Source organism: Petaurus breviceps, unplaced genomic scaffold (assembly GCF_028583685.1).
Source record: "Petaurus breviceps papuanus isolate PSGF00001 unplaced genomic scaffold, PetGlider_PUasm1.0 490, whole genome shotgun sequence".
Classification (NCBI taxonomy): Eukaryota; Metazoa; Chordata; class Mammalia; order Diprotodontia; family Petauridae; genus Petaurus; species Petaurus breviceps.
The window spans coordinates 24,540,843-24,546,781 of record NW_027186352.1 but is presented as its reverse complement, the minus strand read 5'-3'; the positions used below and the strand labels follow the sequence as shown (position 1 = coordinate 24,546,781).

At 44.5% G+C, this 5,939-nt stretch overlaps 2 long non-coding RNA genes across 4 annotated transcripts in view; one reads left to right on the top strand and one right to left on the bottom strand.

Moving 5' to 3' along the window:
• LOC138172183 (uncharacterized) overlaps positions 1-74 on the bottom strand; it is an 8,965-nt gene extending 8,891 nt beyond the window's left edge. Inside the window, exon 1 of one of the 2 annotated variants that reach the window (XR_011171067.1) lies at positions 1-74. This exon is cut by the window's left edge and continues 42 nt beyond it. This is a non-coding gene — a long non-coding RNA (uncharacterized lncRNA). The other variant, XR_011171068.1, reaches the window with a different exon arrangement.
• LOC138172184 (uncharacterized) overlaps positions 1-5,939 on the top strand; it is a 94,098-nt gene that overhangs the window by 3,113 nt on the left and 85,046 nt on the right. The gene's annotated exons all lie outside the window — the stretch shown is intronic.

Below are 5,939 nucleotides of genomic sequence, written 5' to 3'. Positions count from 1 at the left end.
GCCTCACCTTCACTCTGATTGTTAGCTCCTCATGGGCTAGCCTCACCCTCACCCCAACTGTTAGCTCCTCATGGACAGAGATCAGGTTTCAGACTCCTATAGGTCTGATAGTGTTTACTTAGCACAAAGTTAGGGAGATTCAGAAGGCTAATAATATCCTAAATATAACTCTGTGTGCTGTGTTAAGTGATCCCACCAAGCTGGCACCGACCTGCCCCCATGGAGCTCACACCAGGCATGATTTTGCAATGCTCTAATATGCTCCCCATTTAATCCAATGTATTATAGCTGTCTTCACTGGAATGTTATTCCCCTCTAAGCTCCTTTCGTGCCGAAGAGGTTAGTATCTCCCTCAGCACCTCTCAGGTTGTTCTGAACATACTAAGTGCTTAAAACATTTGTTGAAAAAATGATTTAATGACTGTTGAACTCAATTCAATTCAACCGGTCTTTATAAGCAGCCGCTCTGTGACAGTCATTTGCTGGGTCCTGGGGATACAAAAACAAACCCCAAACAGCCTCTGCCTTCAGTGAGTTTAATTCTACTGGGCTTAAGTGAAGGAGCATATTAGCAATGGAGAAATATGTTCTTTCATGGTATATGTAAAGGGAAGGAGATTACATATGGCACTCTGTTTTTGTGTGTGTACTTTGTATTGTGTGCCAATGATATGTTGAAATTTAATAATGGCTGACATCAGAGCATGCATTTAGAGAGCACTTTAAGGTTGGCAAAGCATTTACAAATATCTCATTTGATCCTCACAACAGCCCTGTGAGGTAGGTGCTATTATTATCTCCATTCTACAGATGGGGAAACAGAGGCAAAGAAAGGGCAAGTGACTTGCCCAGGGCCACACAGCTAATAGGTATCAGAGGCCAAACTGGACACACAGTAGCATGTCGTTCTATTGTGCCACCAGCTGCCAAGAAGCCCTTGGAGTTTTGCTGAGCTCTGACATTCATCCTCTCACTTTCTCATCGTGATGTCTCTGTGCAGTAAGAGTATTGTTATGCCCCTTCTACAGATGGGAGAAGGTAAATGGTGTCGCATGTTTAGCCAGGAACTGAACCTAGGTCTTTCTGACTACATGCATTTATTGCTTTATTCAGTGAACCACAGAGACTGTCCTGGCTGCTGAAAAACCAGGAGAGGTCATTTTACATTCATTTTCATGAATGTGTGTATGTATATATATATATGGTGTGTGTGTGTGTGTGTGTGTGTGTGTGTGTTGATTGACTTGCTCAAGATTGCAAGTCTACTTTCTGGATGAGATTAGAACTTCAGGACAATGAGCTTTCCTAGACACCATAGGATACCAACATACTTGGGTTTTTTGTTTGTTTTTGTTTTGTTTTGCTTTGTTTTTACCCTCATAGATACAGTTGAAATGAAAATAAAAGGAAGCAGTTCCTTCAGCACAGGGTACTGTAAGGTGTTCTGAATTTGGAGTCTCGGGGCCTGGGTTCAAATACTGATCATATTATCACTGTATAGTAGGATACACAGATCGTATCTGGACCTCACTTTTCTCATCTGTAGAACAAAAGTAGTTGGGACTGATGGTGTCTAAAGCCCCTTGGAGCTCTGGCTAAATGATCTGAGAGCCTCGGTTTTGGAGGCAGACTTTGAACCTTCATCTCCTGGGCTGCCTGTTCCTTTTAAGAATTGTGATTTGCACCAGTCAAGGAAGTGTAAACACTGATGAGATTATCCAACCATCAAAATATATTTGACTCTTCATCATCTGAGGGCAGGAGACAAAAGAACATTTGAAAGCTTTTCCTTTCAAATAATTATTGATGTTTTTTTGTAGGTCAGCATTTATTAAGTGCCTACTATATTCCAAGCATTGATTTTTTCAAAGAGATTGTGGTGACACAACTGTCCCAAACCTTCCTTGTAATGAATTAGAGTCAAGCCAAGGAAATCCACTCATGGGCATATCTGACGATGTATGTCTGACCTTTCTCCACCTGCAGGCCCCCAAAGTCGAGATGTCTCGCTGCCTTGATCAAAGTTCTGAGCTCTGGCCATTTCCCCGCCCTTTCCATTACTGCAGCTGGTGTGTGTTTGACTTCTTAGCTGAGAACAAAGCTCCAAACTGAACTAATTTAGAAAGAAGTTTATTAATTAGTCCTGGTTCTTCTTACTGCATGTGGCATTGGTTCCTAAAAGTCTTCCTAAATTTCTCTGGACTCTGCAGCCTTCATTTCTTATGGCACCATAATGTATAACCACATTCAGATGCCAGTTTGTTCAGCTATTTCCTGAACTTTGCCTCCAAGTCTTTGATCTGCAAATTTACCAACACACTATATAACTTCTTTACTCCCGTTTACCTGTGACACCTGTAACCCTTCTGCCCCCCTTCTCCCTTTTCTTTAACTGCTACAGAAAAAGAAGTGATTAGACAGAGTCTGTTCACCTGGAAGTGTCTATGAAACCTTAGGAAGTGTTTTTATAGAGTAAGCACTTGGGGGAAAGAAAGAGCATGGTGTGAGCCTGAAATGGCACTCTTCTATAATGAAGGCAAGGGGAAGGATGCATGAAGGAAAAGATTGGTTTGGGACAAACATTGCAGCTTATGGGATTTATGGAGGGCCCTGAGGAGAATGGAAATGGTAAATGGAGAGGCAGAGTCTGGAGCTTGGAGTCAGGAAACCCGGCTTCCCCGACTTCTGGGTGAGTGACCAAAGGCAAGGCATTTCACTTCCTGGAGAGACTCATTTCCCTAGTCAGAAAAACGGGCACAGTAATGCCTATAATACATGCCAGCAGGCTGCTGTGAGCCTCAAATGAGAAAAGGTATGTAAGTGTTTTGTAAGTCTTAAGATGCGATGAAGGTCAGTCACGATTAGAATTTTTCATTGAACTCGTATATGCTTTCGGGTAGTATTTCCTGTTCGTAGCCCGTTTTTATGTTTTTGCTAATGTGAAATTAAACATATCCGCCCTTGGATGTGATTTTGAAAATGCTGGAGGATGATTGTTGTTATCCTTGATCATGGTGGGATGTTTCATCCATCTATGGCCATCCATCCCTAGTCTGTCTCCTAGATGTTCTCTCAGTAGGTGACAGGTCTGCCACCGTAGTGGGAGACATATTTCTAGTGACCTGATGCCACCATTTCCTATTCCTACTTTTTCTTTGCCGAGGCATCAGAAAATGCTTTGGGTACATTCTCCTCGTTCTCCTTCACACTCCTGGACGATACAGTTTTTTGATGATAATTAGCCTGGATGAATCCATTAGTGCTAATTGGTCTAAGTGAGCCTTTTCATACAAGGTTTCCAAGGTCTCTGGGGCAGCTGGTGAGTGTAGAAGCAGCTGGATATTTGCTGGATGGGTATAGTCCTCTCCTTTTCTAAAGCATCATGTAAAAAAAAAAGTTGAGGATTTTGGGTTGGTTTTTGGTAAAGTTGCCTTTTCCTAGAAAAATGGTTTTAGTCCAACCCTCTTTCTTTATAGATGAAGAAGGTGGAGCTTAGCAAGGAACGGGTATGGGGACCCTCTGGCCTTGGGGCCCTCTAAGCCCGCCTCGTGTGGCCTCAAGGCCGCAGGTTTCCCATTCTTGGCTAAAGGTCTTGCCCATGCTCAGGCAGCTAGCGGTGTGTCAGACACAGAGTTTGAACAGTCGCAGGCCTGCACTCACCATTCTTCCTTTTCTTTGGCTTTACTTAATGTTGACTATGGAGGTATTTATTTGACTTGAATCTGGCTTAAGGGAAATGTATTACATGTAGCCAGTTAGCCAACAAGCATTTTTAAAGTGCCAACTGTATACCAGGTACTGCACTAAGTGCTGGAGAAACACAAAAGGACAATTTCTCTTAAGGAGCTCACAGTTTAATGGGGAAACAACCTGACAAAAGCCCAAGATCTTGGGAGATGCTGTCAATGGGAGGTCATCTTAGGATGGCACTCTCTCTGCATCCTGAAGACAGTCAGGGAAGCCCAGAGGGAAGGTGTGGAGGGAGAGTCAGAGTATCAGGGAGACGGGAAAGGTCCACGTAGTGAGATCAAAAAGGTGGGGGGCATGACCTGGGAGGTTCTTGAAAAAGGAGGTACAATGGTCAGACCATCAGGAAGGATGCTTTGGGAGCCATGTGGGGCAGGGGAAGGGAAGGAATAAACATTTATAGGGCATCTACTATGTGCCAGGCACCAGGCTAAGCACTGAAAAGAACCAAACATCTCATCTGATTCTTTCTAGACAGGTAGGTGGCTATTATTACCCCCATTATACAGATGAGGAAACTGAGTCAAACAGAGGTTGAGTAACTTGCCCAGGGTCACACGGTAAAGATATGAGGCCAGATTTGAATTCAGATCTTCCTGACTCTAGGCCCAGAGCTCCATCCACTATGCCATCAACTGCTTCTAGGTGGGACTGGAGTAGGGAGAGACCTGAGGCAGGGAGGCACCCAGGAGTCATTGCAACAGTCCAGGGATGGGGTGATGAGTGCTGGCACCAGGATGGGGGAAGCTTCAGAGGAAAGGAGTTGAAGAGACATCACCAAGTTAGAAAGGATAAGATGTGGCAACAGATGGGATATGTTGGGTGAGTCCAGGTCAGGAGCAGAGGCTAACCCTGAGCTTGTGAGTCCTAGAGACTGGGAGGGTTATAGTGCCCTTAACATTAATAAGGAAGCTAGGACAGGGGAAGGTCCTGGGGAGAAAGAGAATGAGTTCTGGTTTGGATGCATTGAGTTTGAGACGCCCATGGGATGTCCAGTTTGAAATATCCAAAAAGTTAGTTGGTGATTAAAGGTTGGAGGTCAGGACTGGATAAACAGATCTGAGGATCATCTTTATAGGAAAGAAGAAAAAAAAGGAAGGATCAAAGAAAAGACAAGAAGGGAAGAAGGAAGGGAGGGAAGATGGGAAGGAAGAAAGGAAGAAGGAAGGAAGATAGGAAGGAGGGAGGGAAGGAAGGATGGAAGGAAGGTAATAAGCATTTATTAAGTGCTATGTGTCAGGCACTATGCTAAATGCTGAGGATACAAATACAAGAAAATGTAAAGACAACCTTTGCCCTCAAAGAGCTTACACTCTACAATGCACAATGTAATGTTCTGAAGACAGGACATAAAAGGGAGCTGGAAGCAGGAGTGGGGAAGAAGGTACCCATGGGGTCTGGGGGAGGGGTGGGTGGTGGTTTTGAAAGTCTAGAGAAAGTCAGGAACCAGAATGGATGGGATGAAAGCCAGCTGACCTATGCCCTCCTACAAATAGAAGCTCCAGGAAGAACTAGCCAAAGAGTGAAGGGGGAAGGGCCCTGCAGGGCAACAGTGGAGAGGAGATTCCTTGGTGAGTGGGCTGTGAATGGGGAAGGCTGTTATGGGGTGAGGAGGTCGTAGGTGCTCAGCAGAGTCCCAGGATGAGCCAGCAGTAGAGGGGACATAGTCTTAAGGTCCAGGTGAGACTGTATAGAGACAGAAGAAAGATGGTGCCTTGAAGGATACCCGCAGTTACTGGGCATGGACCCACAGGATCCAGCACAGGAGAATAAAAAAGGAGCATTGAGGTGGGAGGAAAGCTGGGGTGGGGGGAGAGCAGAGTCATGGAAAGCTGAAGAGAATGTCAAGAAGAAGGTGATGGATAGTGTCAAAAGTTATGGAGAGGTCAAGGAGGAAGAGGATTGAGAAAAGGCCATTGGGTCACTGGTAACTTTGAAGAGAGCAGTCTTGGTAGAATGAGGAGGTTGGAAGTCAGACTGCAGAATTAAGAGCAGAGTGGGAAAAAGGAATAGAGGCAGTGAGTGTAAACCCCTTTCTTAAGGAGTTTATCTGTGAAAGGGAAAAGTGATATAGGATGATAGCAGGAATGATCAGATTAAGTGGGTTTGTTTGTTTTTAAGAATAAGGAAGACATGGGCATGTTTAGGAGAGAGAGAGAGAGAGAGAGAGAGAGAGAGAGAGAGAGAGAGAG